The following is a 17,842-nucleotide window of genomic DNA, read 5'->3' as shown; positions in this document are numbered from 1 at the left end:
GCCCGGCCCCCATATTGGTCCCAAACCAACACCTACTACTCGCCCCTTTCCTTTAATTTCAAACTTGCAACCAATGGGGGCACAAGGGCATGGTGGAGTACTGCAAAACCGAGGACCATATATATGGACAGCACAAACCTAACTGCCAAGATAACTGGGACCATGCATATGCCACCTTTTACTTATTTTTCCCTCCTTGAGGACCATATCTATCTACACTTCCTACTGCGCACCTGCGCTGAACCTTTTCAAGCCCTCTTTTTTTCTTATATAGAAGAATGACGAGCTAATAAACCATAGTTGTATTTGTATATTTTGCTGGTGATTGTGACTTCATGAAGCCTAGTATTTGTGTTTATATAGGTAATTCAACCATATATTGACATTTTGTTATCGTCATAATTTAGGTGGGCCAGAAAGGTGGGCCGCGAAGCAAGATGGGCTCGAAAAGTAATCATAGTGGGCTTGCAAATCGGCCCCTGTGCGGGTGTTTTAGGCCAGGGTTGGCCATGTATCTAGATAGGCGTGTGTGTTTAAATAGTTTAGATAGAGATAGCCAAGATTCGTGTCGTGTTTAGTTAGGTTTGGTTAGGGAAGGTAAGTTTCCGGACTATAAATATATATCCTGGATTATGAATAAATCAATCAATCATTCACCAACAATTCTTGGCGCATCGCCACCCCTGTTCTAGGGTTTCTCGGATAAGTGCCAGGCAGCCCCGATCGTGCCCCGCGTGATCGGGGTGGCATCATCCCTGCTTATCTACCTTTTGTGTTTCTCGTTCTGAAGCGTTGTTGATGGCGAGTAACACTAGTTATCTTGGCGTTCATAGAGTAGCATCGGCTCTTCCATACTTTATTCATGCATCGTTTGTTACCTGTAAACGTTCAGCTGTCATCATGCCCGATCTCGTGTATAAGGGCAGCGTCTTGCTCTATTTTTGTTTAGTAGATCCAATCTGTTATTGTTAGTCTTTGTTTATCGAAGATTTAGTTTGATATCTGCATGATTAGGCCCTTCAAACGGGTTGAATGTTCCGGTAGTATGTTTGGCGCTTTATAACAGCTTAAAAAGGGATTGTTCCGGGAATCGGCTTTCTGTTGTTTTTAGGCCTCTGTTTAGATTGTTGTTTCGTTACCTTCCGTACCTGTTAGGCTCAATTACGTGTAGGATATTCCGGTTATGCAGTGAAAGCTTTAACCGCCGTAGATTGGATTAGCTTAATGGTTACAGAGCAAGTTTTATATTACCATCAGATATGTTTGCCTTGTTTATAGATCCGAACTGGTACTGAATACAATCGGCTCTTTACAGCTGATATAGGGAATCACCTGATGAGCTGATCACGGCTCGGACTAATGTTTATACGTGTTCTGTGCATGCAGGAAACTAACATATAACACCTTTCTGATCAGGTACAAGGTCAGGTGGCACGTTTAGCAACCTAGAAGCCAAGTCGTGTGCCGGATCTCGGGCCGTTGACCGAGGGACCAGGGCCCACCAGCAGTCCCGAGAGCCTCCTGGCTCGTCGTGTTGCCTGTCGCTGCTCGCCGATGGGTTTTGACCGACAACACATTCTGGCACGCCCAGTGGAGCCGGTCATGATGAGGGTTGACGAGGGATGATCCCATCACGTACGAGGAGCTGCCTGCTGAACACAAGTAGAAATACGATGAGATCAAGGCTCTCTTCGAAGCCGATCTCATCGGCTCTTTCGAGAAGACCCGCCATCACGGCGTTAGGTGGAAGGGATTTTCACCTGAAGACGCTCTTGATGGCATGGATTTGTCCACCCCTTCAGAAGATCGTACCAGAGCGCTGCACCAGGAAGTAAACTACGTGGTGGCCCACTCACTGCACCGACACTCCGAGAGCTTGGTAAATGCTTTCGAGCTTGTTGCGCTGTGCGTGGTCCAGAAAATCATGAAGCTTCAATACTCTCCAATGGGACCTACCTTGGGGAGTTATAAGGGAGAATTGTCATTCCAGGCTAGGCCACCATTGCCTTATGCGCTCGCGGCTACGGAGTCACACGGCTCCCGGGCCTATGTTGTCTACAAGGTAGGAGGTGATCCTGTGGATCACCAATTCTTCAGCGAGCTGCCCAAGGAGATCCTGCATGGGTATATGTGTGCTTATATACTGGATAACAATAATCCGGTACACTCGGTGCAGAGGGCGGCTAGAGGAGTTTCCGGGGCAGATGCTGACAAACAAGTGTGGTTAGCTGCCTATGCCACCGGGCCGAGTCATGACAGTGCGCACTCGGCCCCAGGAGTGCAGACGGTAGATCAGATCAGTGCCATCCTAAGAGATCAATTTGGCATTCTACCAAAGAGGAGGGCGATCGGCTATACTAAGCCGTATCCTAGTGACTATGATTTAATTACCCTACCGCCCAAGTATCAGCTTTCTGAGTTCACCAAGTTCAGTGGAGCAGAAGGATCTAGCTCCATCGAGCATGTTAGCCGATACTTAGCGCAACTAGGGATGATCTCGGTGTCGGATCCCTTGCGAGTGAGGTTTTTCTCGTAGTCTCTCACAGGGCCGGCCTTTGGATGGTACACATCATTAGGCCCTGATTCGATTTGCAATGGAAGCAGCTGGAAGAGAAATTTCATATTCAATATCACTCGGAAGCTGCAGAGGCAGGAATTGCTGACTTGGCACAAGTACGGCAGTAGCATGGGGAAACCGTAGCGGAATACATCCAACACTTCAGAGAAGTGAAGAACCAATGCTACTCAACCCGTATTTCAGAGAAGGAGGCGGTCAAGTTGGCATCCTTGGGATTATTAAAGCTGATCAGGGATCTGCCTTTCCAATTGGAGTTCAACTCTTTGGCGCACTTGATGCAAAAGTTAATGACATATGAGCAGCGCCACCCAGAGCTATACCAGGATAGGTTCAAGCGTCAAGTGACATTGATCGACACAGGAGACGTTGAAGATTCTGGGGATGATCAGGAAGTAGCAGTTGCAGAATGGACTCGGGGGGCAAATCCCGTGTCCTGTAAGTGGGTGAAATAGCAAGGGCCTGCGAAAGGTTTTGACTTTGACGTGAGAAAAGTTGAATAGATATTTGATATGTTATTAAAGGAGAAGCAGTTGAAGTTACCTGAAGGCTGCAAGCCTCCTACAGCACAGGAGCTGAAGGGAAGATCATATTGCAAGTGGCATCACTCTTTTACTCACAACACGAGCGACTGCAAGGAACTCCGTCGGCAGATCCAATCGGCTATTGAGCAAGGCCGATTGATCTTGGGCCAAACTGCCATGAAGGTCGACACTCAGCCCTTCCCGATTGTAAATATGGTGGAAGTTTATGACTTGTCTGTGAGGCGGCAACTAGATTTCACACTCGGCATTAACATGGCAGGACTTGCACCACGCCGCTGAACCAAGGATGAAGAGGCAGATCCTTGCGATCGGCCCCAAAAAGGGGAAAATGGATATATCACGGAAGAACAAATAAGGCATGTCAGGAATCAGCGGCCAGCTTCTTCCGATCTTCTCAAAAGTACGAGTAGTAGTACCAACAGCGTCTCCAGCATGAGTCAGAGGAGGAAGAGTATGAACGCCATACTGGAAAAAGTTTGAAGAAGCAGGAAGACACGCGTGATCATTGGCATTGCCCGTTCTTCAAGTATTGTTGGGACTCTGCCATGAGCCGATTGCCTACTACCAAGGATTGCCCGGAGTGCGGGTCCCGGAAGCGAGATGCAGAAGGGGTCTCGGTTTTCCGACGTTTAGGACATGTGCCATCCCAGCAAGAATAGATCCAACCACCACGAAGAAGGGTGGACTTTGAAGAAGAAGAGGATAAGTGTCACCGGCCGCGTTGGTGCCCTGATGGACTTAATCGTTCCCAAAAATGCAGGGTACAACGGCTGCGCAGCCTGGAGGAAGCCGAGGCTAGATATCTTGAGACACTGAGGAAGGCGCACCCGGATTTGGCGGACAAAGTCCACTACATGCAGAAAAGGGAGTCGCGCCCTCCCAGGAAGGAGTGGCGGCCAAAATCAACAAGAGACAATGCGAAGACATTGACTGATGCACATATGGTGTTTGTACTCCGCGCGGAGTTCCAGGCTCGAGGCCATGAAGAGTTATCGGTAGCCCAGCTTGACTTGGGGCCACGGCCAGTAATATTTGAGAAGCCCCGAGCAAAGAACTACAAGTATTTGAATTCTTTATATCTCAAGGGTTACATAAACAGCCAGCCTGTTAACAAGATGTTGGTCGACATAGGAGCAGCAGTTAACATAATGCCGTACTCAGTGCTGCGTCGGTTGGGGCAGTCCGCTGAAGATCTGATCAAGACCAACGTCACGCTGAGCGACTTCAACGATCAAACATCTGAGGCACAAGGCGTCCTTAGTGTGGAGCTGACTGTCAGAAACAAGATTGTCCCGACCTCTTTCTTCATCGTCAACAGCAAGAGCACATACAATGTACTACTTGGCAGGGATTGGATCCATGCCAACTGCTGCATCCCTTCCACAATGCATCAATGTCTAATTCAGTGGGATGGAGATGAGGTAGAGGTGGTTCATGCAGATGACTCGATCGAGATCTCGCATGCTGCCATGAGCATCTGGGATGCGGAAGACCAAGAGCCGATCTCAGGGATCAGTTTGGAAGGCTGCGACCGCATTGAAGCTACAAAAAATAGGGTGAGGCTGGTCTTATCCACTGGCCTTACGGAGTAGATAAGTCACAAAGAACGAGCTGCTCTGACGCACTTGGCAAGGCCGATTCCCGCGATCGGCCCTAAAAAATCAAATGTAAACCTTTGATGTCAAGTGTTTTACATGATCATAGCAGTTACAGTGAGGCCCGCTTTAGCAGCCGGCCATACTTCTATTGTAAAATTTCAAAGAACAATGAATGATATGAAGCGGTCGATCTCAACGATTGGCTGAAATTCTTTTTATTATCTTCTTTATCCATCTGCTGCGTTGATTTAACAGATGATGGAAAATTAGGATACGGGTTTACATCAGCTGATGAGCTCGAAGAAGTGGATATTGGTCCTGGGGATAAGCCACGACCAACATTTATCAGCAAAAAGTTACGCCCGTGTTAACGAGAGCCGATAATAGCTTTGCTAAAGGAGTACGCAGATTGCTTCGCCTGGGATTATACGGAAATGCCTGGGTTGGACAAAAGCATAGTTGAGCATTGGCTCCCTCTCAAGAATGGATTTCGGCCATTTCAGCAGCGAGCGCGGCAAATGAAGGCTGAAGTCCTGGTGGAGGTCAAGAAGGAAGTGGAGAAAATGCTAGAAGCAGGGTTTATCAGGTCTTGCAGGTATGCCGAGTGGATTTCAAGTGTCGTACCTGTGCAAAAGAAAGATGGCCGATGGCGAGTCTGTGTGGACTTCAGAGATCTCAACAGGGCTACTCCAAAGGATGAATACCTGATGCCAGTCGCGGAGACATTGATCAACGCGGCTGTTGGTCATAAAATCTTGAGTTTCATAGATGGCAACGTCGGCTATAATCAGATCTTCATGGCTCCGGAGGATATAAACAAGACCACGTTCAGAGTGCCTGGAGCAGTAGGACTGTTCGAATATGTGGTTATGACTTTCGGGTTGAAGAATGCTGGCGCTACTTATCAGCGTGTCATGAACTACATTTTCCACAACTTGATCGGCAAGCTGGTGGAAATTTATATTGATGATGTCGTACTGAAGTCTGCGTTGGTTGAAGGGCACTTGGGGGACCTACGGCAAGTTTTGGAACGAACCAGAAGGTTCGGGCTTAGCATGAATCCGAAGAATGCGCTTTCGGCGTATCGGCCTATTAATTTCTGGGTTTCTTGGTTCATGAAAGAGGAATCGAGATCAGCCTAAAAAGTCAAGAAGCTGTGAGAACAATGGTGCCACCTACCACGAAGAGGGAGCTCCAGCAGCTCATTAGTAAGATCAACTTTGTCAGAAGGTTTATTTCCAATCTCTCTGGGCGGATTGAGCCTTTTGTGGAGTTGGTGAAAATTAAAGCCAACGAAGAGTTTCGCTGGGGGGCAGAGCAGCAATGGGCATTTGAAGAAATCAAGGAGTACCTGTCAAAACCACCCGTGTTAGTTCCACCCCAACAAGATAGACCATTCTACGTATACCTATCAGTAGGTGACACCTCCATCGCTTCAGTAGTAATACAAGTGCATGACGACAAAGAAAGGGTTGTGTTCTACCTCAGCTGAAGAATGCTAGATGCGGAGACAAGGTACCTTGATATTGAAAAATTATATCCTTGTCTGTTCTTTATATGCACAAAGCTTCGTCATATCCTGCTATCAGCCGAGATAATTGTCATCTGCAAATCGGATGTCATCAAGCACATGCTATCGGCTCCTATGTTCAAAGGCTGACTTGGCAAGTGGATGTTTGCATTATCAGAATTTGATATCCGATACCAACCCGCAAAGGCGGTCAAAGGGCAAGCGTTGGCGGATCTCATCGCAGAAAGGATAATACTGACATAGCAGCACTCTCCATACGCGCGTGGGCCATGTACTTCGATGGATCAGCTTGTGGAGATGGATGTGGCATAGGTATCCTGCTTGTGTCGCCTCGGGGGGCAACATATTCTTTTTCAATCAGATTACCTGCTGCTTGCACCAATAATCTCGCAGAATACGACAGTGCGTAAAGGCATGGAGTTGCTTCTTGAGGCCGGAGTTGAAGCAGTGGAAATTTTCATGGATTCAAAATTGGTGATCTCTCAGCTCACAGAGGAATACAGGTGTGAGAGCGAGTCGCTCTTCCTGTTATGGGTACAATGTCAAGAGTTGATGGCCCAATTTAGATACAGAAATTTTTATTGGATACCTAGGACTCGAAATTCGGAGGCCAATGATTTGGCACAGATGGCTTCGGGATACAAGGCTGTAGCGGACAGAACCGATCTACAGGTACATCTACTGGACCAGGGAGATTGGAGAGTCGATATCTTCAATTATTTGAAGGATTCGACTCGGGGGGCACCTAAGAGGATTCGTTACAAGGACATGAGGTACGTCCTGATAGGAGATGACATGTTCTACACGACTTTAGAAGGTTTGCTGCTCAAATGCTTAGGACCGGTTGAATCCAATCGGCTCTTACACGAAGTCCATGAAGGCACCTGTGGGACTCACCAATCGGCTCACAAGATGAAGTGGCTAATTAGGCGATTGGGGTATTACTGGCCCACCATGCTCGAAGATTGCTTCAAATATTATAAAGGATGCCAGACATGTCAGAGGTTCGGGAAGGTTCAAATGGTACCAGCGTCAGTAATGAACCCTATCGTCAAACCGTGGCCGTTCAGAGGCTGAGCATGGACATGATTGGCAAAATTAATCCTCCATCCAGCAAAGGCCACAAGTTTATTTTGGTTGTTACAGATTACTTTACCAAGTGGGTGGAGACAGTTCCCATGAAGTCGGTAGCATCCAAGGATGTCATTAATTTTGTCAAGGAGCATGTCATTCACAGGTTCGGGATTCCTCAGACCATTACAACAGATGGAGGTGCGGTCTTCATTTTGGAGGAGTTCAAGAAGTTCATCACCGATATGGGCATCAAGCTGATTAGGTCATCTCCATATTATGCCCAAGCAAATGGACAAGCTGAAGCCTCCAATCAGAGCCTTATCAAGTTGATCAAGAGAAAGATCGATGAATATCCTAGGCGTTGGCATGAGGTTTTATCAGAGGCATTGTGGGCATACCGTATTTCTTGCCATGGAGCAACAAAAACTTCTCCTTATCACCTAGTGTATGGATAGGAGGCCGTATTACCATAGGAAATTACGGCCGGCTCGAGACGCATAGAGTTCCAAAATGACTTAACAGCTGAAGAGTATGCTACTTTGATAAATGATAGTGTCGAGGACCTTACGGAGCTCAAGCTTTGGTCACTTGAGAAGATCAAAGAAAATAAGGCCAAAGTAGCCCGCGCGTACAAGAAAGTCAAGCTAAAAGAATTCCAAGTTGGAGATCTGGTTTGGGAAGCGGTGGTACCATTGGGGACTAAAGATGCAGCGTATGGCAAATGGTCTCCAAACTGGCACGGGCCTTATAGGGTTGACCAAGTCCTATCCAGGAACACATATATGCTTCATATATGCTTGAGGAGTTAGATGGCGTCAAGTTCCCGGTGGCGGTCAATGGTCAACATCTCAAGAAGTACTTCCCAAGTATGTGGGATGATGAGCGATAAAGCTGATGTTACGCATCAGGCTATGAACTGATACGATCAGTTGGCCCGTACAAGAGGAAGCCGTCGCTACGTGGGAAGATATGAGCTGACAGGACATGATGACTCGTACAGGTGGAAGCTGATGTTATGCGTGAGGCTGAGTACAAGGAAAGAGAGCCGACACGTGCAGTCGGCCCACATATATATAAAAAAAAGAGAGAAAGTACTTTGTACCCAACACATTGAGTTGGTCGAATAGCCGATGTACAACCATCGACTTTAGAATCTTAATACAGATACATGCAGGTTTATCTTACAAAGGATGATTACAAGGAAGTCTACTGAAGGAACTCGTCGATAGCGGCAATGGCCTCAAGACGGATGCGATCAGCTTCAGCAATCACTGCTTCATCATCCTTGTCCTCTCCCGACACCACCTACCTACTCAAGGCACTCAGCTCTGCGAGTTCTATCTTCATTTGGGCGGTCAAGTTTTCTGCTTCTCGTTCGGAGTTGGCAATAAGGTTCTTCTCTTCCTGGATGCGTTGCTCGGTTGCCCGGACCTTAGCCTTGAGGTCCTCTAGTTCCTTATCCAGAAGTTGAAGCCTTTGAAAGTGCACAGATGTATCAGCCTTGGCATCCAGAGTCACCTTCTTCTCGTTAAGCAATCGACACCTCTCGGCAATGTCGGCCTTCAAGGGAGCTTGAGAGCGTCGAGCTTCAATTCTGTGTCGAGCCTGTTCTACCCTTGCCCGAAAGAAAGGAAGGTGCCCGGTTGGCCAAAGCTTGATCTAAAGGACTTCTGGGAGTTGAGACTTGATCTTTTCGAGAATCCGCCTCACCGCGTCGGAATCCTGCACCAAGGCGTCAATCGGAGCTGACTAAAGGCCCTTCACGCGGAGAAGCTGGCTGGCGATGCCGGACGAATCTTGCTGATGATCATTAATTTCTAGTATGGTCGAGCCGACGGATGCAGGGTCGAATGAAAGTAACTCCGAGAGGTTCAAACCCTAAAAGAAGACATAAGACTAAAGCGGCGCAGGAGACACAGGGAAAAGAAGATGCAAACAACTCGGTGACAAAACATACCTGTCCTGGAGAAGGAGTAATGACAGCCGATGAAGTAATGATCGGCTCTTGAGGATGCACCCTTTCTGGAGAAGGAGTGACAGCCGATGAAGCAACGATCGGCTCCTGTAGGCGCGCCCCTTCCGGAGGAAGACTGATAGCCGACGAGGTGACGATCGGCACTTCTAGAGAAGGACCAACATCCGACGCGGCAATGACTGACTCCTACAAACCTTGAAGGATGATCAAAGCATCAACTGGCGTTGCGGGGTTATCTGGAGCTTTTGGGATGGGAGCCTGAAGGTTGACTAAGGCGTTGACCGTTGTTAAAGGATCTTCTGGAGCCTTCGAAGTTGGGTCTTTTTGGCATGCGGGCTCTTCCCCACTAGTAATATCTACAACATCAGACTACAAGAAAGGAAAGAGCAATCAAGTCAAAATATATATGTCCAGAGGATCAAATTATAAGTGGGATGATCTAAACCTGGCTGGTGATCGGAGCTTCTTGATTGGTGGAAGATGGCCCAGCTTCCTTCTGAATTTTTCTGACAATCATCTTCCTCACCTTAATTTGGGCCGGGGGCAGCAATATCAGAGGATCGTTTCCGCTTGGGGGTCAACTTCGCGGTTCTAGGCTGGATCCGCATGATACCTTTTGATGGGGGAGGTGCATTTTTGCCAAAAAGGACCATGGGGGCAACCGGCGAAAACTGGAAGGTGGAGCCATCATCGTTCCTGAGCTCCGGACCATCTTCTGCTGCAGAGAGAGCAAATGAGATCAGAAAAAGAATTAAGCGGAGTCAGGAGGAAAACATTGGATTGATGGTAATACCTCTTCCTCAGGGGCTTCGTACTCAGCGTAAATCTGCTGCAGCATCGGCCCCAGGGCTTTTCGGAAGACATGAGTCTTCCACATTGACCACCAGTTCTCAAAGTCGATGGCCAAAGAGGTGAACGATAGGTCAACAGGGATTGGGATGAGAAGGTCTGAAAACAGGTTGTAACATCTTTGAGTGGTGATGGTGTCGGGCAGATCGGTTCTGTTGGTTGTCAAATAATGAAGGAAGTGAGGAACTTGCCCGAAGCCAAACTGCCGAGCTGCTACGACCGACTGATAGAATTCATATCCTAGCTTGATGATCCGGTTGGAGGTGCTTATGCCGACTGGAAGGAGGCAAGGACGGATCATGATAGAATATAGATGCCGAGTGTCATCATCATCGGCAAAATCAGCCAATCTGAAGGTGACCGGGTTCTCAAAAATTTCAGAATCAGTGTAGGGAAGGAAGATAGAATTGTTCAGGCCCCTATAGAAAATTCTAAAGCAACTTGAAGCTTGTGAGGGATTCAACTTGCTGCCAGGAAGGGTATATAAAGCCTGGCCAAAGCTGGTATCTGATCCGCCTCCCACTCTGATCTGGGAAAGAGTTATCAGCTAAAACAGGAAGTCTGGGATGAAGTCCTGAAAGTAAAGGTGAGCCCACAATTGGATAAACCATCAGGGACCACCGGTCCTAAGTTTCTTCTGGGTAAGTAGGCTCAAGGACATCAGGTGGAGGTATCTGTAGACTTCCCCAAGAAATAACTTGCCAAGGCCAATAGTGTTACCTTTGGCTAGTTCATATGTTAGGGGGAGATAATTCTTGGTTGGGGCAAGGGAAGGACAGCAAAATAAGAAGTGTTCCAACCAAAGATTCAAGAAGGCTGTATGTTTCTTTTCGGTCATAGGGCCTTTGGTTTTAAGGTGCTGGTTCAGGTATGCACCTCAGTTTGTGCACTTTGTTTTGGAGGACAACTTGAAGGGGACTTCGGATAGTCTGTAGGCAGAGGGGCAGGATGAAGAGATGTCTAGACCAGTGATCATCACTACGTCTAGGAGGGTTGGAGTCATCGGTCCATGACCAAATAGGAAGCAGTTCAAGGCATCAGACCAAAACTAGTCGATGGTTTTCAAGAGATTCTCATTCTTCTCAAGAGGGGATAGAGACAAAGACAGAGCATCGGCTATCCCTATGATCTCCCATGTGGGCTGGTAGGTCTTTGCTACTCTGTTATACCAGGTCACCTAGCCCTCGGGAGGATTTGGCCAGGCACGTAGGCTGTCGGCCGAAGAATCTAAATCTATGTTTTGGCTCACGAATGGAATCCGGTTGGCCTTGCAAGAAATTACATCTACGGGTTTCCTGTAAGAACGAGGTCCGAGACAAAAGGAATTGGGGGAAGAAGGATGCGGCAAGAGAATGTCTGAAACCTGAAGAATCCATAAAAGCCAAATAACCGGAGAAGGATTATTTAATGGTGCAAGGGATATAGTAATTGCTGCATTAAATTAGCAAAGGTCGAAGTTTTACCTTCAGACCAAGGACACCCGCATCGGCATTCGAAAATTCCGCCATAGGAAACCCCAAAGATCAAGGACCTGGGAACTGGATCTAGGTTTGGCAGCGCAAGTACGAGTTTGTGCTCTAAAGGCTTTGGTTCGGGTCTTTGCGGTTAGGATTTATGAGAAGAAGGTTTTGGAGAATAACGTGGATTTGGGGAGTCTTCGAAGATCTATTTTGGGAAGGTTCTGGATTTAAGCAGAAAATGAAATGGATTGGAGAATCGACTTAGATCCGGATCGGCATTTTTAAGGAAAGGAACCGATGCATTGCCATCGGCTCCCAAGAGATCGGTTTCTTAATGAATTGTGGTTGAAATAAAGGATTTTATTTACAATGGGGAGTGAGTACAAAAGGGGGAGCCAATTGCTCCTAGAGCCGATCTATCGGCTTAATCCTACAGTCTACCACTAGTAGGCGTTGGAGGTTCTGCGACGCTTGATCGGTGGAGCCATACTGGCGTCGTTGTCGTCGCCGCTGCCGTCGTCATTGCCGCCATCGTCTCCGCCGCTATCACTGCTGAAGCTGCTGCTATCTTTGGCTTCTTCATCGTCATCGTCGTCATCATCATCGTCATCCTCTGACGATCCACCAAGGAGGAAGCCTCCTGCCACCGAGTCCTTCTCGGTTGATGAGGAATCGGCTTCTTCTTCTTCCGAGGAGGAGAAGTTTTCTTCCCAGGACGCATCATCTTCGTCATCATCTTCCTCCAGCTCACCACCGAGGTGGAGGTGGAGATCCTCGCCATCGATCAGGGACTCGTCATCCTCTGACCAGGTCTGGAAGTCCCATTCTTCTGTATCCCAATGCAGAGGGGCGCGGACCTAGTAAGCAGCTATTGGGTCGTATTGTGGAGTGGGATCCCGAGTGGACTCGAACTCGAAGGAGATGGCGGAGGAAGCAGAGGAAGAAGAAGAAGCCATTACGAGAGGAGGAAAGTTGAATCAGGTACGGTTGCTAATGGCTGAAGGAAGGGGATGAGAGAAAGAAAGCTACCGGGGGCAGGTTTATAAAGATGGAGTGGAAGATGAATCGGCACCGTAGCGGTTTCCAAGGAGTTTGATGCTGAGCAGTCACATTGCCTGGAAGTTGAAGAGGCACGCCTGTACGGATTTCGGAAGTCGAAGAGGCGGGGCGATTAAAAGAGAAATAGTTTCAAAATAATTATTGCCGAAACCAGGGGGCATGTGTTATCGCCATAATTTAGGCAGGTCAGAAAGGTGGGCCGCGAAGCAAGATAGGCTCGAAAAGTAATCATAGTGGGCTTGTGAATCGGCCCCTGTGCGGGTGTTTTAGGCTAGGGTTGGCCATGTATCTAGATAGGCGTGTGTGTTTAAATAGTTTAGATAGAGATAGCCAAGATTCGTGTCGTGTTTAGTTAGGTTTGGTTAGGGAAGGCAAGTCTCCAGACTATAAATATGTACCTTGAATTATGAATAAATTAATCAATCATTCACCAACAATTCTCGACGCATTGCCACCCCTATTCTAGGGTTTCTCGGGTAAGTGCCAGGCAGCCCTGTTCGCGCCCCGCGGGATCGGGGCGGCATCGTCCCTACTTATTACCTTTTGTGTTTCTCGTTCTGAAGCGTTGTTGATGGCGAGTAACACTAGTTATCTTGGCGTTCATAGAGTAGCATCGGCTCTTCCATGCTTTATTCATGCATCGTTTGTTACCTGTAAACGTTCAGCTGTCATCGTGCCCGATCTCGGGTATAAGGGCAGCGTCTTGCTCTGTTTTTGCTTAGTAGATCCAATATGTTATTGTTAGTCTTTGTTCATCGAAGATTTAGTTTGATATCTGCATGATTAGTCCCTTCAAACGGGTTGAATGTTCCGGCAGTATGTTTGGCGCTTTATAACAGCTTAAAAAGGGATTATTCCGGGAATCGGCTTTCCGCTAGTTTTTAGACCTCTGTTTATGTTGTTGTTTCGTTACCTTCCGTATCTGTTAGGCTCCAGTTATGCAGTGAAAGCTTTAACCGTCGTAGATTGGATTAGCTTAATGGTTACAGAGCAAGTTTTATATTACCATCTGATATGTTTGCCTTCTTTATAGATCCGATCTGGTACTGAATACAATCGGCTTTTTACAACCGATATAGAGAATCACCCGATGAGCCGATCACGGCTCGGACTAATGTTTATACGTGTCTGTACATGCAGGAAACTGACATATAACACATTTCTAATCAGGTACAAGGTCAGGTGGCACGCCTAGCAACCCAGAAGCCAGGTCGTGCGCCGGATCTCGGGCCGTTGACCGAGAGACCGGGGCCCACCAGCAGTCCCGGGAGCCTCCCGGCTCTCGTGTTGCCTGTCGCTGCTCGCCGGTAGATTTTGACCGACAACACGCTTCCATTTTAATTCCTAGATATTTGCAATTAATCCCTAAAAAAGATGAGTGTCAAAAGTATAAGAATATTTATACAAGAACTGCGCTATGGAAAACAATAATTCTTGCACCACTTGCAATATATATTAACCCATACCATTAATTTCGATGTGGATCCACCATATAAGAATATATATACCAGAACATGAAAGAGATGGTTTTGATAGATCCTATATATACAATAGCTGCCTCCAGGATGCAATGGTGAAAAGACGACAAGTACATGGATCTATGCACATAATTGCTTGACCCTCGTAAGTAAGCCATTCCATTAATTTGGGATATTCCTTTAGCTCCATGCACTCAAACAGTTGTAGTACATAGTTTGCCTTGTTCTGGCCTTGACTACAAAATATTTAGAGAGAGAGAGAGAGAGCGAGCGAGAGAGGGATACCTCCAAATCTGACGGGCCATCATCGTTACCCCATCCTCTCACATCAGAATCTCTCTGTGCACATCATGGTGCGCTGCATGCAGGCTATAGGCCCAGTTTTGCACGTTTCCAAGGCAAATGAATCCACCCGATGCAGCTGTATGGGCTCATGTGGGCTCTCATGCTACATGACCAAGATAGTGACAGACTGATCGACACGAGCGACAGCAACTTGCATCGATGCCTTTCAGAGTTTCAATTTCTCGCCCCTGCGAGAGGAAAATATGTGCATAGCAATGTAGCAGGGGCGAAAGATCTGCTGCAGCGCTGCCCGCATCAAGCTGTCAACCATGCATCCACATATACACATGCATATATGTTGCTGCCTTTCGTTGGATCCATCAGGACCACATGATAAACCAACGGCTAAGATCGTCCAAACGTTGCTCCATTAAGAATCACATGTTGAAGTCTGCCTCAAAAACACAGCCCATCCATGTTGTTTTTCTTACGACATACACTTTATATTTCATCTCTAGCTAAACGTAATTGCACCTTTATAGATTGTTCATCATGCAAATGTAAAAGGTTGAACCCAATGTATAACTTCATTTCTACCGTATGTCCTCAAGCAGTGAGGGCTGCAACCACGTTACTATATCTCAACATGTATTATTGTACCAGCACTTACGCACCAATCCGGTTATGGTTTCTTCATATACATAACCAACGTAAGAATGCAAAGGTAAGATTGCAACGCAAAAATTTCATATACACATCAAAATTAATAACTTCAAGAATAAAGTTAATTTTCAGATTATCTTGCTAACGTGAGGTATTGAAATTAAGTGGAGCCAATTCAAACAACAAAGTTAAGGGTGTAGACCATAATGATACTGTTGGCGCCAAAGAAAATGGAGCCGATGGAGAGTCCAGGAGAAGGCTGTTTGGCTGCTTGGGTCAAAGCTGTCAGAGATTCCTGTCAAAGATGATGTAGCACTGGCCAAGGACGATGCGGACTCGGTCAAGGAAGCTGCTGGGTGCAGTTTGAATGGCATTGGAGATGATGTCAGCAAAAAATTCTGTGAGAGTCTGATTCCTTTTAAGGAGTCGTGTATTTTAGGAGTCGTGTATTTTTTAATAGTTTTTCTCTATTAGGTAAAATTAGCATATCGTAATCCACTAGGAGTCTTTATTTTTAGAATACAAATAGAAGTAGTCAGGGTCCGTACGAATAATCATGAATCAATATAACTTTTCTCATTCTCGGTATATCGCCAAAATCCTAGGAGTACTACTACCAGTAGTTTTCGACGACTTCTTCGGTGAGCAGAGGGCTGCATCGACTTGATCTCCGGTTTGCTCGTAAGTTTCATTTATCAGATTCTCTAGGCTTTAATTACCGGTGCATCGCTGCAGTTTTGTCTAGTTTGTCTATCAATTTATCAATTTCGTCTAAATCTAGCAAGACTGCATCTCTCCGATCTCTTATTAATCTAGCTGATATCATCAGCTATTGATTTCTATCAAGTTCTTGTAAGGCTAAGGTTACGTCATCCGATCTCTTGCTAGTTCTTAATAGATCTCACAATTTATCCTATCTTGATCAAGCTTGCATTGGCTCAGTGTTTTAAAGATTTCACCAAATATTCTATGGCCGATTTCATCCTGATCTAGATATATTGCTAAGCATATTCACTATTTTAATTAGACTCATCGGTTTATTTTATTTAACCTATCGCCCCGCCGTCAGTGCTGTCTCTATTGAGTCCAATTCCACTCATAGTGATGATTAGATTAAGTTTTATCAACCGTTTGCGTTTCTTTATGATGGAGTTTATTCTTAGTTTTATTTGCTCCGACGATTCGGCTTTCTAGGCACTAGCCTTATCTTTGCATGAGACTCCATGGCTGATACCCATAATGAAACTATTTGGAATCCTAGCCGAGGCGTTTCTCGTTGTTTACTGAGTAAATTTCTTTTCCCTTGTCCATTACAGGTCAAATTGACTGTCACATCCCAAACCTTGATTGCAGGACCTACACTGAAGATAAGCAGCGCTCTCGAGCCTTAGCATATTATGCTCCGCAAGCTTCACCATCCAATTTTTGTGGCAAAACGCTTTTTGGCTCGCTCAGTGGGACACGATAACAAATCTTCATCATGCCGGAGGACCTTGAAGACGGTAACGTGATCGACATCACCATGAACGATCTCAAAGAAGACTAGAAGAAGCTGATCCAAGCGAATGTGGACATGTACATGAAATTGTGTCTGGAGTCTTTTAGTAAGACCAGGAACGGGGTTATTCAGAAAGAACAGTTGCCAGCACCCTCCGTCACGGTGTCTCCGTTAGATGGATCGGCTGAAGGAACTAGCGCTAGGAATTTTCAAGAAGCGGTCGATACGGCCGTGCATCAAGCATTGGTCAACCAATCGGGAATTTGATCAACAAACTTTCAAATTTGATCAAGCAAGTAGCCAGTAGACCCCAGGGCAGCAAATGGGTCCCGCATACTACTCGGTGGATCCATCGGTTTCTACCTACAAGGGCAAAGGTGTACAAGAGGAGGATGTCAGAACAAAAGGGTTGGGATTGCGCACATAGCCACGGGACTGCGCACATGGTGTACATATTCTAGGATGAGGGTTGGGATATGGCCCACACCCTACGCCAATTGTAAATACTTGTACCGTAGTAGAACTAGTCGGAACAAAAGGAAACTACTCGAATAGTACTCGGGTAGGAGTCCTGAGCTTGTATCTGGCTAGAATTTCCATGTAACCTTGTCCCGCAGACTATATAAGGGTAGGCAGGGACCCCCTCCAAACAGATCAACCAGATCAATACCTAAGGCAATACAAACCACCACACAGGATGTAAGGTATTACGCTCTCAGCGTCCTGAACTTGTTTAAACTTTGTGCTCTTTGCACCTTCGAGTTCCTGATCTCGGCGGCACCCTACCTACAACTCACTACCTTAGGGGTATCTCTCTGTGGGCTTGACGGTAAAACACCGATAGCTGGCGCGCCAGGTAGGGGTCTTCTATGGCAGAACCAACCTAAATTATAATGGCTCAAGTACGCGAGTCCACTCCCAAGGGCTCCAACGTGCTTCAAACGGTATAATCCCTTGGTCTGTCGGGTAACGTCCCGATAAACCACCGATACACAGGATCAAATAAGGTCACCTCACATGAAAGTGAGTCCAGAGATACAATCACCATCACATTTTACATCATAGAGAATTACATTACAAGAGTTTCCAAAAGAAGTACGAAGTTTCAAACTTAGAGAAACTATTACAAACTGTTAAAGTTGTGGTTTTTAGCAGCGGAAAACACACGTGACGATTCACAACATGTCGTCGAGAAGGATGTCATGCTAAGCCCGGGCACGACATCACTCGATATCACCAGTGCTGGCCGGGG

This window comes from Panicum hallii, chromosome 9 (assembly GCF_002211085.1).
Source record: "Panicum hallii strain FIL2 chromosome 9, PHallii_v3.1, whole genome shotgun sequence".
Lineage (NCBI taxonomy): Eukaryota > Viridiplantae > Streptophyta > Magnoliopsida > Poales > Poaceae > Panicum > Panicum hallii.
Note: the sequence above shows the minus strand (reverse complement) of the source record.